The sequence below is a fragment of the Peromyscus californicus genome, unplaced genomic scaffold (assembly GCF_007827085.1).
Source record: "Peromyscus californicus insignis strain IS unplaced genomic scaffold, ASM782708v3 Scaffold_18__1_contigs__length_77618521, whole genome shotgun sequence".
Lineage (NCBI taxonomy): Eukaryota > Metazoa > Chordata > Mammalia > Rodentia > Cricetidae > Peromyscus > Peromyscus californicus.
The window spans coordinates 37,095,698-37,119,971 of record NW_026294480.1 but is presented as its reverse complement, the minus strand read 5'-3'; the positions used below and the strand labels follow the sequence as shown (position 1 = coordinate 37,119,971).

The window sequence follows — 24,274 nt, the reverse complement described above, 5'->3', positions numbered from 1 at the left end:
AGTACTTGTGAAGTTTAGATCTCACTGAAAGATCAATACCTAAATCATAGGACTACAAAACACTTGTGTTTTCTACATCTACCACCCCATTACCAAAGGCCTGTTTACAGCAGGTTCCCTCCTAAATATTGTGTCTAGATATCAAAGGAGAAAATACAAATCATACAAACACATAACAAGACAAAACCAACAAACAAAAACTAACTTGAAGAGAGAAAGCAAACATTAGAGTTGGATTCAGATGTGCTAGGGATGTAGACATTACCAAACTTGGAATTTTAAAATAGCTACAATTAATATGCAGGGGACTGTAGTGGACAAAGTAGATACTAGGAAAGAACACATGGGCAAAATAAGTAGAGATAAAATTCTAAGTGAAAGAGAGGAAGAAAAAGACTAGAAATCAAAACCACCATGGAAGAACTAAACAGTGTCTCTAGTGAATACACTGGTAGACCAGACGTGGCTAAGGAGATGTCACTGATCTTGAGACTATTACAGCAGCAAGTTACAAAACTAAAAAAGGGGGGAAATGAGCAGACTTCCAATAATATCAAAATCTCTATAGTTGTAAATGGTGGAACAGAGAATATGAAACGCTACAAGGAGAAAGACAGAAGGGAGCAGAAGAAATACTTTAAAAAGTGACTGATATTTTCCCTAAATTAATATTAGACATTGAGTGATAGCTGGAAAAAGATCCAAAACACTAGGCAGGATAAATATCAGAAAACTAGCCCTGGGCATATCCCTTTCAAACAACAGAAAATACAACAGGAAAAAAAAAGATCCCAGAACAAAGAAGGAGGAAAAAAGGCCTTACTAAAAATAAGAATTCCCTCTGACTTCTAAGAAATCATACACACACACAAAGAAAATAGAGTAAAATATTAAAAGTTTTGACAGAAATATTCCCTACAACCTGGAATACTATTCTGTGTGAAATCGTCCTTTAAGAGTAAAGAGGGGCATGGAGAAATGACTCAGTCCCTTAAGAATGCATACTGCTCTTGTAGAGGAGTCAAGTTCTACAGTCTGCACATTCAGACCCAGAGAACCAGTGCCCTAGTCTGACCTCTAGCCACTTTCATACATGGGTGCTCTCTCTCTCTCTCTCTCTCTCTCTCTCTCTCTCTCTCTCTCTCTCTCTCTCTCAGAATAAAATAATCATTTTTAAAAGAGAAAAATAAATAGTGACTCAAAGAAACAAAAATGGAGGGAATTTGGTGCCGGGAGACAGGACTTGAAAGAAACACCAAAGGAGGTGTATAGAAAGAAGGAAATTGAGTTGTGGGTAAGATGAAGGGTCAGAGTCTGCTTCAATGTGAGCTGGTAAAGGAGGACATCAGAATAAGAAAATATAGACTTTATCTCAAATAGAGAAATAGAGGTGGAAAGAGCGGGGGCAGGGGGGGGGCCGGGGAGGGGGAGGAACACAGACCCACCTGCCCAGGGCTGGCACCAACCTTGACTACCTCCTCCACCAATCAGTGATCAAGAGATGCTCTACATATATACCCATAGGGCAATCTGATGGAAGCGATTCCTCAATTAAGATTTCCTCATGCCTGGTGTGTCAAGTTGACAACAAGAATAGCTGTCACAAGTCTCTCCCTTATCGACTTGATGCATACACACATCACTTTAGACACATTCTTTCTTTCTTGTTTGTCCCTGTGATCTCCCATTAAATATTATAATATAAACTACAGCACAACATTAAAAGTCCCACAGAGAAGTAAGCAGAGCACAGTGGTCAATGTAGAAATTATTTCCAAAAGTGGTTTAGTTTGTCCTGCCCAGGAGAAAATGGGAATTGAGCCTTCAAGAGAAGGACCCTCAATAAGAAAGCCCCTCCTCCAAAAAGAAAAAGAAAAGCAGAAGAGATACTCAAGCCAGAGAATTCACACATCACAGCACTGACTGACAAGAAAATGAAAAAGTAGGACAGCATGTCTCCTTCAAAAGATAAGAGCAGCCGGGCGGTGGTGGCGCACGCCTTTAATCCCAGCACTCGGGAGGCAGAGGCAGGCGGATCTCTGTGAGTTCGAGGCCAGCCTGGTCTACAGCGCGAGATCCAGGAAAGGCGCAAAGCTACACAGAGAAACCCTGTCTCGAAAAAAAAAAAAAAAAAAAAAAAAAAAAAAAAAAAAAAAAAAAAAAAAAAAAAAAAAAAAAAAAGATAAGAGCTCTTCAACTACTAAATTCAAAGATACTAAAATAGGGAAAATATCAGGTGAAGATTTCGAAAACCTTTTGATAAAAAATGATGAATGACCCAAAGGTCACTGAGATTAAAACAACAACAACAATGAAAAGAAATGCTGAAAACGAAAAATTCAAATGATACTTTTTAAATAAAGAAGTGGAAAGCGTCACCAACAGACTTGATGAAGCAAAAGGGAAAAACATCGGGGATGGAGAACAGGTTGATGGAATGGAGTCCTAGTATGCTTCTCTGTTGCGGTGATGAGACACTGACCAACCAAAAGCAGACTATGGAAAGAAAGGTTTATTCCACCTTCTAGGTTATGACCAATTATTGAGGGAAGGCAAGACAGGAACCTGAGGCGAGAAATGAAGCAGAAAAAATGTAGGAATGTTGCTTATTGGTTTGTTTCTTACTTCTTCTCAGCCAGCTTCAAGAAGCCGGCTAGGTTTCCAGAACCAGGCATGGATTTCCCTTCTGTGGATTGGGCCTTGACTCTAATTAGGCAACTGTTGATGGTCACTGACATGTGAATGCCACTTCTTGCAGCTTTATGCACATCTTGCCCTGCTACTAATTGTTGTGGTTCATAGTTGTTACACCTGGGTAAAACTGTTTGTTTCCCTCCCTTGGCAGCGTGCACAGTATTTTCTTGAACTATGGAAGCTGGATCACAGGAGAGAGGCTTTTAGGTCAGATCCAGTCATCTAAGTCACATGACCTAAGTGTGTGGCATCTTCAGTAAGTGTGGCCCACACTTAACCATTGAAAGACATCCGAAGGCTACAAAGATGATTTATTTTGTTTTGGGAGTCACTTGGACTATGCTGACCAACCCTTTGAAAGGAAGTTTATCATGTTTGGCACCAGAGTTTTGTTAGTCTATCATTCTTATGGGGAATATTGTCAGCTTAAGTGGCAAAGCCATATTTTAAAATAAAGAAAGAAATTTCAAGATAAGTACAAATTAAGGCAGTTCATGTCCACCAAGCCAGCACTGCAGAAGATCCTAATGTGAATACTGTGTGAAAGAAGGAAAAAGTCTCAACCACTATAACACAAGAAAAAAAATGATGAGAGGAATGACTGAACAAAGGAGAGCTAAGAAGAAATCTGTTCTACTGAACACAGTAAATGGACAAACTCCTGATAGTAACAGGGGATAAAATAAAGAATAAACAATAATTCAACTAATCAGAAAAGAAACCCAAACTAGTAACTAGTAAACATCTCTCAATAATAACATTAAATATAAAGAGATTCAACTCACCAATAAAAGAACATGAGTATCAAACTAACTAAAACTAGATCCAATGGTTTGTTGTCTCCAAAAAACATACTTATCTGGTAAGCACACCCAGAGACTGAGAGTCAAATATTTGAAAGCAATCTATTAAGTGAATAAAAACTGAAAAAAAATCTAGCAAAGCCAATCTCCTTTCTGATAAGGCACATTTCAAACCAAAATTAGTCAGATGAGTTAAAGACTGCTACATATTACCGAAGGGAACAATTCATCCGGAAGATATAAAAAATGTAAATATATGTGCACCAAACATTCTCAACTTCATAAAACAAACAAAAATGAACATAAAATTTCAGATAGATCCTGATATAATAATCATGGACGATTTTAATACACCACACTTATCTTTATATATGCCATCCAAACTAAAAGTTGACGAAGAATCTTCAGCGTTAAACTGAACCATAGACAAAATGAATATGCCTTCTCACAGAAACAGAACATACACTCTTCTTAGCAGCCCATAAAACCTCTGTAGAATAGACTACACTCTAGGCCTCAAATTAAGTCTTACCAAACACAGAAGATACTTTCGCATCTTGTTAGAGAAGAGTTCAATGATACTAGAACTCATCGGCAAGAGAAGCTGCAGAAAGTACAAATACATGAAAACTGAACAAGACACCACCGAATGTCCCACTGGTCATTGGAAAACAAAATTAGAAAGGAAATGAAATTGTTTCCAGAATTAAATTAAAATGGAAGCATAACGTGCAAGAATCTGGGATGTAGCAGCTCTAAGAGGAAAGTGTAAGCCACACAAACTTACCCATACAAAAAAAAATTGGAGAAATCTCAAATACATAATCTAATGATACACCTCAAGGTTCTAAAAAAACAAGAATAATCCAAAGCTAAACACAACAGATGGCAATAAATAATAAAGATCAGGAAAGGAACTGGTGAAATGTGGACTAAAAGAACAATACACACAATAAATCAATGAGTTGTAGTTAAAAAAAAAATAAACAATATTGGCAAACTGCTAGCCAAGCCAACCCAAAGGGGAGACCCAAATTAATAAAATTAGAGATGAAAGGGGGGGATTACTACCAATTACAATGAAATGTTGAGATTTATTAGGAGACCTTTTGAGAATTTATATTCCCAAAACCTGGAATGTCTAGGGAAAATAGACAAATTTCTAGACATGATCTACTAAATCAAGTCAAGAAATCATAAACAACTTTTAAAAATCCATAATAACCAATGAGATAGAAATAGCAACAAGAAGTCTGCCAACAATAATAATAACAATAACAAAAAGCTCAGGAGCAAATAAACTCTCTGCAAAGTCCTACCATACCTTTGAGGATGGACTAACACCAATGTTCCTCAATCTGTTCCTTGAAATAGAAAGAAAAGAAACAGTCTATGAAGAGGAGACTTCTTTCTACAAAATCATTGTTGCCCTGATACACCAAACTGGATAAAGACACAACACATAAAGAAGACTACAGACAAATTTCCCTGCTATATGTAGACATAATTTGTCAATAAAATTCTTACAAATAGAATTTGAGAATACTTTAAGATGAACATACACCCTTACCAAGTTGGCTTCATTTCAGAGATACAAAGTCTATTAAATACAAATAAATCAATAAATGGAACTCAGCACATAAACTTCAGTATAGAAATAACATAGTAATTTATACAAAAAAAGGCCTTTGGCAAAATTGAGCACCCTTTTACAAGCACTTTGAAGAAACTAGGATTAAAGGGAATATAACTCAACATTAAAGGTGAGAGACACAAACATATAGCCAACATCGTACTCAATAGTTAAGCAGCATTTCTTCTAGAATGTACAATGAGATAAAGGTGCCCATTCTCTCCACTTATCCAGTATAGTGGTCAAAGACAAAAGAAAGGAAGAAAAGTTTTCAAATAGGAAAGGAAGAAATTAATTTATCCCTATTTGCAGACAATATGTTCCTGTACTTAAAAGACCCTGAAAATTCCATTCAAAATACTTAGATCAGATAATGATTTCAGTAAAGTGGCAGGATACAAAATTCAGTGTATAAATATCAATATCTTTTCTGAAAGTCAATGAAGAACCTACCAAGAAAGCAATCAGTGGGTCTGATGGAAAACCACTTTACTGAAACATACATGGGAGGAGAGAACTGACTCTCACAATTTTTTTCTCTGTCGTCTACATCTGTAGTATGGAACATATGTGTGCCTCAAATCAACAAATAAATGTTTAAAAAATTAAAAATAAAAAACAGAAAGAAATCCTGGAGAAAATACCATTCACAAATGCTTCAAAACCAAACCAAAACAAAACAAACTAGGAATTAATATATCCAAGCATGTGAACAATGAAATGTTTAAGACATTGAATAAATAAATGAAAAGAAAAATAGAAGATGGAAAGACCTCTCATGTTCATGGGCTAGTGGAATTAATATTGTGAAAATGGTTATATTACTGAAAGTGTTTTATAGATTCAATGAATTCTCCATCAAAATTCCAATAACATTCTTCACAGATGTAGGGGGAAAGCCCCCTCTAAAATCTTTATGGAAGCATGAAAGACCAATCCTGAGCAGAAAGAACAACCCAAATTACGTTATAGAGCTATAGTAACAAAACCAGCAGGGTACTGATACCAAAACAGGTATACAGAGCAACAGATTAGATTAGAGGGCCCCAAAATAAACTCACATAGTTGCAGTCACCTAGTTTCTGACAAAGCTTTCAAAATGTACATTGGGAAAAAAAGAAGCTTCATTAACAAACGGTGCTAGGATAAGTGTATTTTCATGTATAGAAGAATGAAACTAGATCTACATCTCTCACCTGACACAAAAATCAGTCAAAGTGGATTGAAGATCTTAATGTTTGGCTTAATGGAAATGCTGAATGAAAACAGAAAACTATTTAAGGACTCTGCTAGCACATGAGATAATCTAAAGAATAGAAAAATGGGATTTTATGAAATTAAAAAGCTTCTAAAACAAAAAGTGAAAAGGTAGCCTACAGAATGGAGGAAAAGGTTGTGATCAGTCATACAACAGAAAAGGGACTAATAATTAGGATATAATTAGAAAGAACTGTTACACACACACACACACACACACACACACACACACACACAAATACACACAAAAAGTCATCCATAGGCTAATGGGCTGACTAGATCGTCCACAGAGGAAAAAACAGAAATGCAAGAAAATACTGAAAACATGGTTAATATCAAAACATTTTCCTTAGTGGAAACAGACATCTATAGACCACTTCATCCAGTGACAGCAGAGTACCAATTACCAAGATAGACCACATTTTGGGCCAAAAGACTTACCTTCAAAAGCTTTAAAGCACTACAAAGCATACAATGTCTGCTTTGGGGACACAGTAAGATTAAACATAACTGAAATCAATAGCAGAGGGAGAACTGGAAATTCAGTTGCACAGATTAATCAACACTTCTAAATAACAAATGGGTCAACGAGTTCACACACACACACACACACACACACACACACACACACACACACAAAATTTTTTTTAAACTCACTGAATGAAAATGAAAGCAAAGCTCACCAAAATTTATAGAACACAGCAAAAGCAGTGCTGAGAAGGAAATTTATAGTGATCAATGTATACTGAAAGGAAACATGTAAAGATCAGTCGTATAAGCTTCCGCCTTAGAAAGCTGAAAGAGACGGCTGAGCGGTGGTGGTGCACACCTTTAATCCCAGCACTCAGGAGGCAGAGGCACGCAGATCTCTGAGTTTGAGGACAGCCTGGTCTACAGAGGGAGTTCCAGGACAGCTGGGCTACACAGAGAAACCCTGTCTCAAACCCCCCTCAAAGAAACAAACCAATACATACATACAAACAAACAAAACTCTATCTTGAAAAAAAACAAAAAAAGAAAAAAAAAGAAAACTAAAAGGAAGAAAGAAAATTAAATCCAAAGTAAATAGAAAAGAAACATTTAAAAACTAGATCAGAAACAAGTGATATTGAAAATAGAAAATCAACTTCAAGAAATCAATTAAACTATAAGTTGCCTCTTTTAAAAGATCAATAAAAATTGCAGAGTGAGTTCCAGGACAGCCGAGGCTACATAGTGAAACCCTGTCTTGAAAAAAAATCAATAAAATTGACAGGCTAACTCAGAAGAAAAAGAGAGGTTATAAATTAGTAATGTTAGGAACAAAAATGGGGGCATAATTATAGACTCAACAGACATTAAAAGGATAGTAAGAGGTTGTTCTCAACAACTTGGCTCACAAACTTGATGACCTGGGTGAAATGCAACAGTGAATGCTTAAGGGATGTAATTTGCCAAAACTCACACAAGAAGGTAACCTGAATGGGCCTTTTCTATGGCACTAAAGAGACTCCATGAACAAGGCAACTAACAGAAGAAAGAGTTTATTGGGGGCTTACAGTTTCACAGCCTGGAGTCCATGATCACCACAGCAGGGAGCATGGTAACAGGCAGGCAGACATGGTGCTAGGGTAGTAGCCGAGAGCTTACATCCTTATCATGAAGTAGAGGCAGAGAAAGCTAACTGAGAACAGTATGAACTCTTGAAACCTCCAAGCCCAGCCCCAGAGACACACCTCCTCCAAAACCACACCTCCTAATCTTTTCCAAATGGTCTCACCAACTGAATACCAAGAATTCAAATATATAAGTCTATGAGGACCACTCTCATTAAAACCATCACAATGATTATTTCTTTTAAAGACATTGAATCAATAATTCATTACCTTCAGAACAGTAAGCACTGTACTCAAATGAATTCACAGGTGAATTTTACCAAGTATTAAGGAAAAGAAAATCACACCAATTCTTTACAATTTTTTTCAGAAGACAAAGAGAAGAGTTGCTTTCTATATAATTCTAGAAGTCTAACATTACTTTAATACATAAATCAGGACATTTTAGGCAAGAAAAACTAAAATAGTATCTCTTGCCGTGGGATGGTCTTTTTGTATGCTGGGAATATGTGTTGCTACCATTGGTGAATAAAGAAGCTGCTTTGGCCTATGGTAAGATAGGTTATAGCCAAACAGGAAATCCAAGAGAGATACAGAGAGAAGAAGGCAGAGTCAAGGCAGATGCTTAGAGCCAGCGGGGGACAAGATGTAATGGAACACAGGTAAAGCAATGAGGCACATGACAATACACAGATTAATAGAAATAGGTTAATTTAAGATGTAATAGCTGGTTGATAATAAGCCAGGGTCATAGACCAAGCAGTTTGTAATTAATAAAAGCCTCTGTGTGTTTATTTGGGACCAAGCGGCTGCACAACACAGGAAAATCTTCATCTACAATCTCTAATGAGTATAAACATACTATATTAACAAGTGGAACACAACATGCACAAATAACCATCACCACACAGATGGAGTTATCCCTGGTATCCAAAAGATAAGTCAACATTTGAAAACCAATTATTGTAACTATCAGTCAATAGACCCAAGAAGAACAAGTGTGCAATATATAAATGCAGAAATAGCGTTTGACAAAACACACTGCAGAAATAGGAATTTACTCAGTCTAGTAGGGAAGATCTACACTGCCAAAGATCCCCTGCAACTTGTGTCATATTTATTGTTGAAAAACTTAAGCTTTCCCATGAAGATTAAGAGCAGGCAAGATATTACCTCTCACCACTGTTTTTCAATATTGTATTGGAAGTTCAAGAGAATATAATAAGATAAGATAAAATAGAAGGTTTGCTAATTAGGAAGAAGAAGTAAAGCTGTATTTGTGCAAAGATGGCATGCTTATTATGCAGAAAATCCAAAGGAACTAACAAAGCTTCAGAAAATAATGAACAATTATAGCAGCATGTATAACCAATACAAAAATTAAGAAGCTTTCGTGTATCACAGCCACAACCAAATAAAATGTGAAATATACTATCATTTACATTAGTACCCAGTAATATAAGTTTTAATCTAACAAAATGGGTGAGATTTTATACATAAATGTGTGTGTGTGTCATATGTATGATGAAAAGTACAAAACTATGAAGGAAGAGATAAAAAGCAAAATAAATTTAGCATTATTCCATGTTTATAGATAGAAATATTTGGTATTACCAAGATATAAGTTCTTCTCAATTTGATTTGTAGATTTAAAGCAATCCCAAAGGTTATTTTGCAGCTGTTGACAAACTGAATTTAAAGTTAGTATGGAACACAGTAGCTTTGGAATAGCTGACATAATATTGAAGGAAAACAAAGACAGAGGGCTAATTTTAATCAATTCTGCTATCTACTATAAAGTTAAAATAATCAAGATAGTGTGATATTGAGAAGAAAAAAATGACCTTTCAGTCTTGAAAAACATGCAAACCAGTAAATCAAAACACAGACCTTATATCCTTCACAAAAAAATTAACTGGAAAAAGATAAAAAGAAAAAGAATCATGAACCTAAATATGAATCATAAACCAGAAATCTCCTAGAAGAAAACAGAAGAGGAAATCTATGTGACTATGACAATCAAAGGCATAATACACACACACACACACACACACACACACACACACAAAAACAAAACTGATAAGCTGGACTTCATTAGTATTATAATTTCTGTTAGCTGGAAAAGGATTGTCTAAAATATATAAAGAACTCAGCATTAAGTACAGGGTCTGGGGGGATGGTTTAGTTGGTAAGGTGCTTGCTTTACCTGCACAGAGATATGAGTTCAGTCCTCAGAAGTCAGGTGAAGAAGCCTGGCATTGTGGTGTGAACTTGTAATCCCAGCACTGGGAAGGTGGAGACAAGAGGATCCCTGCAGCTTGGTAGCTGACCACCCTAGCCTACTATGTGAGCTCCAGGCACAAATAAGCTGGTATGTCTCAAATGAGGTGGACGGAGTGCCTGAGGAATGACATCCAAGGGTAGAAATACAAGAAGCTACTATATAAATAGATATTGAATATTATATGTATTAGGCAGATATATGCTAAAAATGTATAGACTGAGGGGTGTGTGTGTGTGTGTGTGTGTGTGTATGTGTGTGTGTGTGTGTGTGTGTGTGTTTATGCAAGTAACAGCGATTTAATAGAAAAGAGGGATATGAATTTTAAAAAGAGCAAGGGATGTATGGATTTGGAGGGAGGAAAAGAAAAGGAGAAATGGTGTACTATAATCTCTCAAAAAAAGGCAGCATAGCATACATGATTAAATGCAAAATAGTACAGCTACTTTGGAAGGCAGCTTTACAAAGCTAAACAAAACTTACTCTATGCAGGCATGGTGGCACATGCCTGTAATCCAAGCACTTGGGAAGTATAATGAAGATCATAAGTTCAAGGCCATCTGGGCTCCACAGTGAATTGAAAGTCAGCTTGAGCTGCATAGCAAGACCTTGACTCAAAAAAAAAAAAAACAAACCAAAAAACCCCAAATCAAATGAATCTGGACACACTCATCATACAATACAGTAACAAAATCCTAGATAGCTACCTGGATGAATTAAAAACATGTTCATTCAAAAACCTACTTATGAATATTTATAGCAGTTTTGTTCATAATTGCTGAAAGTCAGAAGCAACAGAGATGTCCTTCAGTGGATGAACAGATAAATACACTGTGATACTAGTCTACCCAGGATAGAATATTTTTCAGCACTAAAAAGAAAGGAGCTGTCAAGCCATGAAAAGACACAGAGGAAACTTAAATGCCTATTATTAGGCAGGAAGCCAATCTGAAAAGACTCCAGCTGTCTATCACTCTGGAAAAGACAAAATCCTGGAGACAGTGTCTTTGTTACTTTTCCTGTTGCTGTGACAAAATGCCATGATGAAAGCAACTTAAGAGAGAAAGGGTTTGTTTTGGCTCACAGCTTCAGGATACAGTCCATCTTTCACAGGAGTCACAGCAGCAGGGACATGAGGGGCTAGTCACACTGTGTTCACAGTCACAGCTCCAGGATACAGTCCATCTTTCACAGGAGTCACAGCAGCAGGGACATGAGGGGCTAGTCACACTGTGTTCACAGTCACAGCTCCAGGGTACAGTCCATCATTCATGGGAGTCATGGTAGCAGGGGCATGGAGGGGGTTAGTCACACTGTGTTCACAGTCAGGAAGCAAAGAGCAATGGACAATGAGCTCATACTTCTGCTCGGTTTTATTTCTTTGCTCATACGGTCCAGGGAATAGTATTATCTACCGTGCACAACTCTTCTCACCTTAATTAACAAAATCAAGATATTACCCCAAGCTAATCCCTCACAGGCATGCCCAGAGGCCCACCTCCCAGGTGATTCTAGCTTCTTGTAAACTGACAAATAAAACCAACCATCCCTGACACTAAAAATGATCAACAGCTACCTGAGGTTAGGGACAGTTAAATGAAGAACAGAGGATTCTGAAGACAGTGAAACTATTCTTGAAGTATCATAATGGCGGCTGCATCACAGTGCATGTTTTTTCCCAAACCGAGAGAATGTGTAGCAGCACCAAGACTAAGCACTAATGTGAATAGTGGACTTTAGATGATTATGACAAATGTTAATGAAGGTTCATCAGTTCTCAAAACTGCACCATTCAGGTATGTGTGAAGAGGTGATAATTGGGGTGATTATCCATGGGAGGGTAGGAAGATGCTCAACTGTACTGTCAAAAGAACTCTAAAAAGTAAAGTCCATTTTAAAATGTATGTCGTTATAACTTGCACTAAATCTGTTCTCATACATACCCTAAAATATGTTTTATTCGGAGGGGGGGGGGTCAATTGATGAACAGTTAGTGATCAAATTTATATAGTTCAAAAGGCCAATAATTGAACATTTTTTTAAAAAAATCCATATCTTAATTAGGTTTCTTAATTAACGACCAAAGCTAATTAGGCAGGAACCTCTTTAATGCAAGAAAATTGAGGCTGGCGAGATGGCTCAGCAGTTACAAGCTCTTACTGTTCTTGCAGAGGACCTGGGTTCTGTTGCAAGCCTGTACACCAGGCAGCTCACCTATAATCCAATGTCGTCGTCGTCTGACATCTGCAGGCACTGTACACAGGTGGTACACATAAACTCATGAAGGCACACACACACACACACACACACACACACACACACACACACATACACACACACACACACACACACACACACACACACACACACACACACACACAGATACTGTGATGGTTTGAAAGAAAATGGCTCCCAAAGACAGTAGCACTGTTAGGAGAAGGTGTGGTCTTGTTGAAGGAAGTGTGTCACTGTGGGGCAGGTGTTGTAGAATATTATTTTAAGGTGTGTTACTTTTGTTTATATTGCATTTGCTTAACTCTGTGAAGCTGTGTTACTGTGCCTATCTAAAACACTTGATGGACTAATAAAGAACTGAATGGCCAATAGCAAGGCAGGAGAAAGGATAGGTGGGGCTGGTAGGCAGAGAAAATATATAGAAGGAGAAATCTGGGAAAAGGAAGAAATAACCAGAGAATGAGAAGGACTCCAGGGGCCAGCCACCCAGCTACACAGCCAGCCACGGAGTAAGAGTAAGTTTTACGGAAATAAGAGAATGGGAAAAGCCCAGATGCAGAAGGTGGACAGGATAAGTTAAGGAAAGCTGGCAAGAAACAAGCCAAGCTAAGGCTGGGCATTTATAAGTAAGAATAAGCCTTTGAGAGTGATTTATTTGGGAGCTGGGTGGAAGACCCCCCCAGAAAGAGCAAAAACAAACAACAGGTGGGTTTTGAAGTCTCTTTTCTCAAGCTTCACTCAGTGTGACAGTCAACTGACTTCTGTTGCCTTCTGGTCAAGACATATAGCCAGTACCACATCAGCCTTTATGCTGCCATGCTCCCCATCGTGATGAGAATGGACTGAGCCTCTGAAACTGGAAGCCACCGCCTGAATTAAATATTATCTTTGTAAGAGTTGCCACGGTCATGGTGTCTCATTCCAGCAATAAAAACCTAACTAAGACACATACACACACATCGCACACACACACACACACACACACATGCACACACATACACATGTATACACATACTCCCATACACATACATACACAGTGCATACACACACACATAAATAATAATAAGATAAAAAAGTAAGACATGTAAGCCAAGGATAGGAAACAAAGTAGCTGTTTTCAGAGAGCTCGTTGTCTGGAGCTGCTGAAGAGGGCGGGAGAGCAGGAAGAAGAGAAAGGGGTGACGAAGGCTGTGACACAAAGAATCGGAATGACATTTTGTATAAGATGCAGGCAGTGACAATGACATTAGCTGAACACAAAATTTGCTTCTCATGGCTAAAACGGCATGAACCTTTGGGTGAGATCACAAACATAAAACTACATCTGAGTTTCGTGGCTAAGTAGGGGCGGGTTTCAGTGCTATGGCCAGACACGGTCTCGGTGAGTCTTGTCGAAGTGAGCAGAGACTCTGTAGCCTGTGAGCCCTTTCCACACAGCGGTTAAACATCAGTGTGCATTCTGCCAGGTCTGCTGCGTCTTGCTGGTGGCATCCCAACACCCTGTTCTGTCTTCTCCCTCTCAGCATCTCCTCCATATTGTTCAGGTCCCATCCTAGGTCCTTCCACACTGACTCAGGAAAGTATGGACTCCACCACCATTTCCCAGACCATCGGATCTGATGGATAGGGTCACCCTATCCCTGAAGCCCAGATCCTGGTTAACTTGTCTTAAGGGATCAGATTGCACATATTTTAGGCGTTGTGATTATACGGTCTCTCTCCCAGCTACTCAAACCATTGTGGTGTAAAAGCAGCTATGACCACAACACACACGTGAATGAGCATGGCTAAGTTAAAAAACATTGTATTTCTGGGAACTAAAATTTGAATTTTCATATAACCTTCATGTCATGAAATATTCCTTTTTTTCTGCCAACCATTTAAAAACATAAAAACCACTTTTACTTAGCAGGCTATATAAAAATACACACTGGATGGGATTTGGTCTGTGGGCTCTGGTTTGCTGACCCTGCACTAAATCAGCATGGTCTAGTAGCATTTTTCTGGGATGGTAGAAGTGTTCTATATACCTGCTAAATATAACTGTTAAGTACTTGAAATACGTCCAGTATGCTTGAAGAATAAGTGGAACTTCTAAATTGCATTTAATCTTTGTAAATTAATATAAACAGCCACCTTTGGCAAGCATAACAAGTAATCTCACTCTGGTTTTTTTGAAAATATTTTTGTTAAAGGTTTATATTTATTTTATGTGTGTGGGTGTTTGGTCTGCAAGCATGTATATGCATCATTTGCTTGCAGTGCCCCCAGAGGTCAGAAGAGGGAGCTGGAGTTACAGTGGGTGTGATCCACCATGTGTAGCCTGACAACTGAACCTCGGTTTTCTACGAGAGCAGCCAGTGCACCGAGCCATCTCTCCAACCCCTTATTTTTCAATCTCTAATTACATTTATTTATTTGCGTATGCATGTGTGTATGTGTGTGGGGGCATGTATGTGCACATGGAGGTCAGAGGACAATGTGCAAGAGTTGGTTTGCTTCTTTCAGCGTGTGGGTCTCAGGCAGGGATCAAGCTCAGGTCATCAGGTTTGGAAGTGGTGCCTTTACCTTCTGAGCCATCCCCCTGGCCCTTGCTCTATTTGTGTGTGTGTGTGTGTGTGTGTGTGTGTGTGTGTGTGTGTGTGTGTGTGTGTGTGTGTGTGTATTTGACTGCTGTGGGCTTTAAGATACAACCCTCTCATTTTTGCCTTTCTTCATACCTTTGCAAGCCAGAAAAGACGCTTAAGCGCTCTCTCCATGGTACTGAAGGGAGATTTACATCATGTAAGTCCTTGCTTGCTTGGAGGCCTCTCGCTCTGCTCCTCACTCACGACAAAGAAAACAAAGGCGTTTCCTTCTCTTGCCCTTTTAAACCATTGAAGACATGCTGGCAGGCTTGCTCTGTTTCTCCAGAGACCTTTAGGAAGTTATAAAGCTTTTCAGACCCTCTCGCTGTGTGTGTGAGACACAATGGTCTTAATACCTGAGCCAAGTCTGGGGCAGGAGGTACAACTACCTCTTCAGGGGACCAGAGTAGAGAGCCATTCCTGTATCAGGCAACACAGATCTCAATAGTAATTTGTCTAAGAATTATCCGGTGGTCCAAATTGGAGCTAGACTGTTGAGAATATAATGGGAAGTCTTCTAGGGACAGCTGGTAAATTGTGTCTTGATTTTTAAAAATATAACTGTTTGTCTTTGTTGCATGTGAACACAGGACTCTGTAGCACATTTCTTGCTTGGTTTTTCATTGTATCTACTAAGAAAATTAACCTTGGAATGAAATTGACCATATAGCAGGAGAGTGGTACTTAGTGAAAGTACTGAACTACTAGATCAGTCTCTTCCTGAAGCCAGACTTTCTTTCCAGCTACCAGGTTTGCAAGATGTAAGTCAACATTTATTCATCCCCCCCACTTCTCTCTTACCATCCCCTGCCTCTTCCTCCCCTCTCCTCCTCTTCTTTTGAGCCAAGGTCTCCATATAAGCTAGCCTAGAACTCACCATGTAGCCCAAGCTAGCCTCAAATTTTCAGCGGTCCTCTTGCCTCACCCTCCTAAGTGCTGAGATTACAGCTGGGAGTCACCACATCCACCTAAGTCAACGTATTTATGAATGAAGTTCCTGTTCATTACAGTCCACATCATTCTAACATGTTGTCTTAGTTTGTTTCCTGTTGCTGTGATAAAACACTGAGCAAACATAACTTGGGGAGGAGAGAGTTTATTTGGCTTACATGCCCTGATCCCAGTTTATCACTGAAGGAAACTAAGGCAGGAACTCAAGCATGGTGAAAACCTAGATGAAGGAAGTGAAGCAAAAAAACCATGAAGGAATCCTGCTCACCAGCTCACTCTCCTAGGCTTGCTTGGTTTTCTTTCTTATACAACCAAGGACGAACCTTCCCAGGGGTGTCCCTTCCCACAGAGAGCTAGGCCTTCCCTTACCAATCATTAATCATGCAAATGACCCACAGTCTAGCCTACGGACCAATCTGATGGAGACAACTGAAGTTCTCTATTCTCAGATTATTCTAGTTTGTGTCGAGTTAACAAAAACAAAACAAAACAAAACAAAAAGACTTTACAGCTTTCTTCCCTATTCTACTCTACTCTATTTGATTCGAAAAAGCACATATTCCACCTCATTTTCAAATCATTGAAAACAAGCACAGACCTTTCCGTCTACAGAATGATATAGTTTATCTGATAGAATCCTTTCTCATCTTTGGGGCATATAAAATAATGGCATATCTTATCTTTGGTGTGCCCTAGTTAAGAAGAATAACTTTCATTTGATGGTATTTTAGGTTTAGGCTTTGTTTTTCCTTTTCTTCTTTTTTTTTTGGGGGGGGGGTATAGTTATGTCTGCCTAATTTTTTAAGTACACTTTTCTTTTTTTTCAAGTTTCATATGTAGTTGTATGGACAGTGTATGGCTTTAAGTTTTAAAGGCCATGCTGAAGTAGCATTTTCATGTTCTTTACAGCATGCTTTCCTGAATTTTAATACAAGGATAAGATTTTATCATTTGGCTTCTCTTTCTTAAACTAAAGGCAATAATGCAAAACATCATCCAGAGCTGGAAAGATCACTTTGGGACATGAACTAAATTAAAGAAGATTGTTTAGACGTCTTCTGATACCACCCAGGTACTGAGTGCAATTCCCATGGCTGACACAGAAAAGAGGAGTGTTTACTTACTCTGTGCTCACTGCCTCCACTGTCCCCGGCTACTGTAGGGCAGCTCAGACATGAATTGCATGTCTGATATGGTGAGTGTTCAAACATTCCTTCCTTTTATTGTAAAAATTCAGCATAATGCAAACTTAACCGCTATAGGTTTTAAGTCAAAAGCCGTGAAGCAGAGCTAGAAAGACGACTCAGTCAGGAGAGGGGTTGCTGAGCCAGCATGTAGACCTGAGCACAGATCCCTAGTACCTACATAAAAATAAGAGCAAGACTAAGTCCAGCTGTAATCCTAGTGCTTGGGATGGGGGGTAAAATAGGGGGATCCCTGGAGCTTGATGGCCAGACTGTCAAGATGAACTGATGAGCTCCAGGTTCAGTGAGAGACCCTGTACCAAAAAAAATAAGGTGGACTGGGTTTGAACAGGACATCCAGTATTGATCTCTGGCCTACACAGGTGTACCTGAATATGTATATACACACTTGCACATAAATGTGCATGTACTCATGAACCCATACAAGCCTCCAACTCCTAACACACACAGTTTCTACACAATCATACACAAAGTCACCAAACAAATTGTAGTTCCTCCCCCATCAATCATGAATTAACAATATGCCTTAGAGGCTTGTCTACAGCCTGATCTTATGGGAGCATTTTCTCAATTGAGGTTCCTTGTCTCTGATGACTATACCTTGTGTCAAGTTGACATAAAACTAGCCAGTACAAGAGTATATGGCCTCTTTTTGCAACTAGAGATGTTAGAACCACATATAAGAATCCTTGACTAAATTGTTGTAATAGTTTTGCTTTTGAAAGTGTTGACAGATTTATGAAATCTTCATTTAAAAACTCAAGATAGATGAAGAGAAAGGAGTGTGATAAAGGGATTTTAAAGAGACAGGGTAAAAATAATCAAGAACATATTGGAAGTAAAGAATAATGAAAGGGAATTTACTCTCCTAATTAATGTGATTCAGTAACCAAAGCAGCACACATTGCTGAAGGAAGCAGATTGCTCACTGTAAGGGATTTAGTATCGTAGATATTGACCCCAAACTGAGTACAAGTTAAAAGTGGCATGGAAAATCGGCGAGAACAGTGCAATTATTGAATAAATGATATGGAACAAATGGATACCATTTGGAAAAACAAAGTTAAACTACCTTTATCTGAAATAAATTGCAGGGGGTGTGACCTTTAACGCTTTAAATACTAGAGATAAATGTCGACCGAGGGAAGTTCCTCTCTAAGTAGAAATGGCAAAGGAAGGTTTTAGCTAAGTGGAAGATGGAGTATCTGTCTTTATCCATCCTCTTCATATAAGTGATAAGAAAGAGTAGTTTGGAAAAAATCAAATCTGTTAGAAAGCAAACAAATTAAGCACTATCAATACACCAGGAGTTGGTGAAGTCCAGGAATATGGAACATGGAGTCGGGGCAGGATTGGGGGAGACTACAGCTAAAGCAAAAAATTGGTGAGACATTCCACAGGTGAGATCTGATCTTCTCAGGAAGACCCTGAGGCCACAGTTTCTGGGCCAGTAGCACCTGGGAGCCTGTCTAAACACCAGAGTCTGGAATCCCACTGTGGACCTATTGGACCTAAAATCCGGGGACCCAACACCCTAGACTGTAACACTGCTTCCATAAGAGTTTAGTGCACATGATGCCTGCCTTCCTTGCTCACAGTCAAATACATGTGCTGAATGGGTTCTATTGTGGTCAGTTGAGCATGTCTCCATTCCAAGGAGCTGGGAGAAGAGGCCTCCACTCCACTGTCCTAAACATGAATCAAGGATTAGTCAGGGCATTTACTTTCAAGGTCAAATCTTAGGAATGACTTTCAAAACACAAGCTCTTTCTCTATAGAAGTTCCACCTTATTGATTGGGCGGGGGGAGGGGGCCCACTGAGCAGAGCTAGAGAAATCCCTAGTCTCTTGATACCAGCAGAGTGAAGGAAACAAGATTTTTGTTTCCTCCCCAGAACGATTTACAAATACATGGTTCTCTGAAGAAGTAGTTTTAAAAAAAAAGGGGTCACCAGCGTTTTCTTGGGACTAAAGCATTAAACCTATGCCCGTGTTTCAGATGACTTCTAGTAGGTGGGAACGGAATCTTCTCATTTGGAAGTTAAGAATGTTCACCTTGCTGTCTGTATGACTAACTTACGCATCCCTGTGGCTCTAACACCTGACAGAAATAACTTGAGGGAGAAGTAATTTATTTGAACCCATGGTTTCCAAGAGTTTCAGTCTGTCACGGTGGCAAAGGCATAGTGGAATAGCTCAGTGTGTGGTAGCAGAACCTAGGGGGCCAGGAAGCAGAGAGCAATGCAGGAATCGGGCAAGGATAATATACCCCCAGTCAACTGCTGCCGTCCCTATTCCCACCATGACTCACTTCCGCTAGCTAAGCCCTGCCTCCTAAGAGTTTGACTCGCCCACAGTAGCTCTTTAGCTGGGGAGCAAACATTCAAACATGAGGCTGTGGGGGATATTTTAAATTCCATCTATGACAGTATTTTCCCTTTGTTGCCCACTACACTATCTGTATTCAGAGCTCTTCTTCTCTAGCATGTAAATATGCAAACTATAAAGCAAGGTATCCATGGAAACTTTTTCTACTGGACCATGAAAAGGAATGGGCTCAGTTTGGAGCTTCTGTAGTTTTCTGTGAAGAGTCAGCGAGTAAATATGTTTGGTTTTGTACAGTTCTTTGTGGCGACTATTCAATTCCATCGCTGTGGACACAAAAGCAGCTATAGATAAGTTTCCAGAGACGATGTATCAAGGAGCAGGGGTGGGGTTGCTCTGAGAAAACCATCTCCAACGGCAAGTGGCAGATGTGCTGAATTCGGCCCCTGGGCCATAGCCTGCCAGTCTTGGTTGAGAGGAGAATCTCAAACTCAAAAGTGAACAGATGGGCCGCAGAGGTGGCTCAGTGGGTAAAGATGCCTGCTGCCAAGCCTCACTGGGACCCATCTTGTGGAAGGGACAGAATCAACTCTCACAAGTTATCCTCTGACCTCTACTCATGCACCAAACAGCATTCACATTCGCATGAGCACACACACACACACACACACACACACACAGAGAGAGAGAGAGAGAGAGAGAGAGAGAGAGAGAGAGAGAGAGAGAGAGTAAATAAACAGATATAATTTTAAAAGTGAGCCAACATCTAAGAAATAAATATTGAGAAAGCCTGTCAATGCCTGCCCTGCCTCATTTGTGAGGAAACAGTTACTAGAGGAAAAGAAGAAAAAATGTTAAAGCGCTTTAGATCCCCAGCAAATAGTTGTGTTCCCACAAAAGAGCAAGTGCATATGAAACAAACAGGAGTCTTGAACATTATACAAAAGATCGACACAGCAATATCAACAGCCGAGCTGAATCCCTGAATGAGGTGGAAGCTGGAAGCTGTCTCCTCCACAGCACAACTGGAAGACAAAATGCTGCTAATGAGGTGGTGCCTGAGTCCCAACAGCTCTTGGAGAAAAAGATCTAAGAAACAGAAAAGAAATAAACATAGGAGTCACAACAGATAGCATCCTGATTGATTGGACTACCACAAAATGTAAATCACCTGCCCATCAAAATTCATAATAACACAACCTATACAGGAGTAAATGAGGACCAGTGTAGAGTTAGCTGTCTCCAGAACACAGAAGATTCATACAAAGTGTTTAGTAGTCCAAGCAGAAAAATGGGCAGAGCACACAGTGAAGTGATTCACAGAGAGATGTGAGTTTCTAAATAACTTACACCAGACACCGTGGCCACAAACAAAGGTATCTCATGTATATTTGCATATCTCTGGTTCAAATCCCCTTTCTAAAATCTATCCAAGTACCCACTCATCAGCCAAAGATTTTCTCTTTTTATCTTTGTTATATATTAATGAAAGAAGACTCTTGGATTTCATGGCAGAGATCAGTGATTTTCATATTCTTATCGTACCCACATCACCTGAAGGGCCCTTGAAATCATGATTATTGGGCTGGGAGATGTCTCAGTGAGGAAAGTGCTTGTTATTCAAGCATGAGGGCCTGAGTTCAGATCCCCAGCACCCACATAGAAAGCTGAGTGGAGTAGATGATTTTAACCCCTGGGGTGGTAGTGGGTGAGGAGGAGCAGTTACAAACGTATTCCAAGCCTCCAATGGCCAGCTAGTCTCATTGGTCAATGAGCCTTAGGTTTAGTTAGAGGCACTATCTCCAAAAATAAGATGAAGAGTAATAGAAAAAGACAGCCAAAGTCCGCCTCCAGATGCATACACGCATAGGCAAGCACTCCCACCCATACCTGTGCACACACAGGCATATACCACACACACACACACACACACACACACATTTATACATACACACATAGACATCTAGACTACTAAAGATGTTGACCAGAGGATACAAACTGTTAGTCACATGACCAGCAAGTTATTGGATCTAAGGTACAAAGTGAGTCAATATGGAGGTAAATTTGATTTTTGAGAATTATCATAGAAATGTATGTGCATATAAAATCATTACACTGTATACTTTAAATACATACATTTTCCCTGTCACTTAAATGTTTCAAATCTTTAAAATTAGAGTATGAGCCATTAGCTGTAAGATGGACAATTCTGGGGGCTCTGGTGTATGGCAAAGGTGGTAACAAATACTGATCACTCTGATCACAGTAAACATTATGCAATGCATGCACATATCACATAATCACAATATTTATTAATGTGTATATGATATTTGTCATTAAATATTTTTAAATAAAAAATTTTAGACATTCAGATTACTGAATTCTGCCCTCTGAGTTCCTGACACCCTAAGCCCTGGTGTGGGGCCCGTGACTGTAAAATGCTAGTTCCCAGGTGACATTTATGGTGCCATTCCAGGAATCCATACTTTGAAAACAGGAAGTCAGGAGTTGGTAAGCTTCTTCCATAAAAAAAGTGAGTATTTCAGGTTTTGTTAGCCATGGAGTCTCTGGTATGACTATCCCGTTGCTGTGATTGATCGCTGGCACACCGCAGTCAGCATGTGACACCATGGGCTTGGATTCCCATGCAGCTCTGTTGAGCAGCCAGCCAGGTTTGCCCCCATGAAATAGCATGCCAACTCCCCATATAGGTAAAGAGGATCCAGGTATAAGAGCACACATCACGAACAGATGAAGCTTAAACTGTGGATTCTAACCTGAGAAGAATGGACTTATTCATCACCCGTCACCCATTTCCAAAATGGGCTTCTGGTGACACTACGCACAGATTGGCTTTCACTGGAAAGTCTGCCTGAATGGTAAAATGCAGAAAGAGAAGAAGGTGGGAAGGAGACAAGGAACCTCACTCTCAGTGTACTAGAGATTACCAAAACCACAGATGACAGTTCAGTGTTGGCTGAGGAGGCATTTAGCTAAACGGTTCTCATGGAAACCAAGTGTACCCGTTGCATGAGAAATAGCTGACGGGACCAGGAAGGGGGCTGCTTGATCCTGACAGGTAGCTGCTAATTAGCAATCAAAACCTAATTGAGATTAACAGCTGTTTTTCTAATACAGTTACTAACAGGGAGGCAGAAATGACAGGAAGACCATCCAAGCTCTACAAACCGCATTCCCACATCAGAAAGCTGGCAGAACAGAGCAGCACACCAAGCAACAGGAAGATGAAAGTGCGCTGTGTACACAGAGCTGAGCTGACAGGCCAGAGAGGGCTGGATCCAGAGGACCAATTAGGGCATACACACCAGGGCTGGAGGCAGATAAAGGGGCAGGATGCGAGCAATTCAAGAACATCTATTCACTGGCTGCTGGGGCTGAGCCAGAGCCTGGCTGCCATGGAGAGAAGGGCACATTGGCCCGCTCTCTTAGCTGTCAGCGGAGCCCTTGGGTTAGACCGGCAATCCTTTCAAAAGCTCTGTCTGAGTACTTTCTGAGCATCACCTCTGCCTGCAGAAATATCTGTGTCGCCCCACGGGACTGAACCTGCGACATTTCCACCAGGTGAGGCTTATCAAAGGGTTAATCTCTCTTTGACATGCTTTCAGTGGGTTTTCTTTTGCCAATGCAGTCTCGGTGAAGTGGCTCTGAATGAGCTCCCTTAATTAGCACCGCTAGCAGAACCAGTGGCTGCCACCGCAAGTATAGGAGAGGACTAGGGGAAGCTTGAATACAGAACAAAACTCAACCAACACAGCTGTCCCAGATAATGGAACCTACATACACCTCCAGAAACATGTAGCACCTCCTGTGTGCTGGGTGCTAGACTAAGCATGTGGCTTATGTAACTGTCACAACACTGTTAGGGAGCCCCTCCATCTTGCAGAGGAAAAAGCAGATTGTTAGGAAGTACCCCTGGTTTACCAGGCTGTGGCAGCTGGAGCTGAACCTGGGTTGCCTAACACCTCTGCTGCAGCCCAGCAACACCACCCTTGCCTAGAACCTCAGCGGACATGCCCCAGTTCAGACCTGGCCTGATCTAGCACCTGCCCTGGCACCTAGATTAGCACCTGTACTAGACCAGACCTGTCATTCCTGTGCCTATCATGTCTTAAGAAAACTGCACTTTTTCTCTATCCCCTCACGTAGAGAGATGCCACCCAGATACATTAATATTAAGAGCAGAGGGCATCTTGCAATAACAAGAATACAGTGAATTTGCCCACGCAAAGTGCAAGGTGGGGAAATGGCCTCTGTTCAATGCTTTTTCAGTCATCAGCTGTTTTCCTAAGTGTTGGCTTATTTACAGAAGAAAGCCTGTTTATTTTTCTTCCAACTCTGTCTGCCACAGGCCATTTTCACAGCCTTAATCCCTTCCTATTTCATCACATAGTCACTGCTGTCGTTAAGTGATAATTGCTTCTTTTGCACCATTTTTTTCCTACCACCCTCTTTCTTCAACTTCTAACTTCTGAATTTATCTCAGTTAAAGCAGCCTAGTTGTTTCCAGACTGATGGGTTCTGCAGCACCCTCTCCCTCAGCTCCTCTCCTGGCCTCTTTTTGTGGTTGTCCTGGAAAGCATTGATTCCGCATATACTTAGCAACTAGAAATCAACTCTCACACACTGTAGGTGGAAATGCAGATTGGAA

General features: G+C 40.0%; 2 long non-coding RNA genes across 3 annotated transcripts in view; one reads left to right on the top strand and one right to left on the bottom strand.

Moving 5' to 3' along the window:
- The window catches only part of LOC128113502 (uncharacterized), a 303,408-nt gene that overhangs the window by 75,473 nt on the left and 203,661 nt on the right, over nucleotides 1-24,274 (bottom strand). The window lies entirely within an intron of this gene.
- LOC128113504 (uncharacterized) overlaps nucleotides 22,812-24,274 on the top strand; it is a 45,903-nt gene continuing 44,440 nt past the window's right edge. Inside the window, exon 1 of one of the 2 annotated variants that reach the window (XR_008219511.1) lies at nucleotides 22,812-23,187. This is a non-coding gene — a long non-coding RNA (uncharacterized LOC128113504). The remainder of the gene's footprint in view (nucleotides 23,188-24,274) is intronic. The other variant, XR_008219512.1, reaches the window with a different exon arrangement.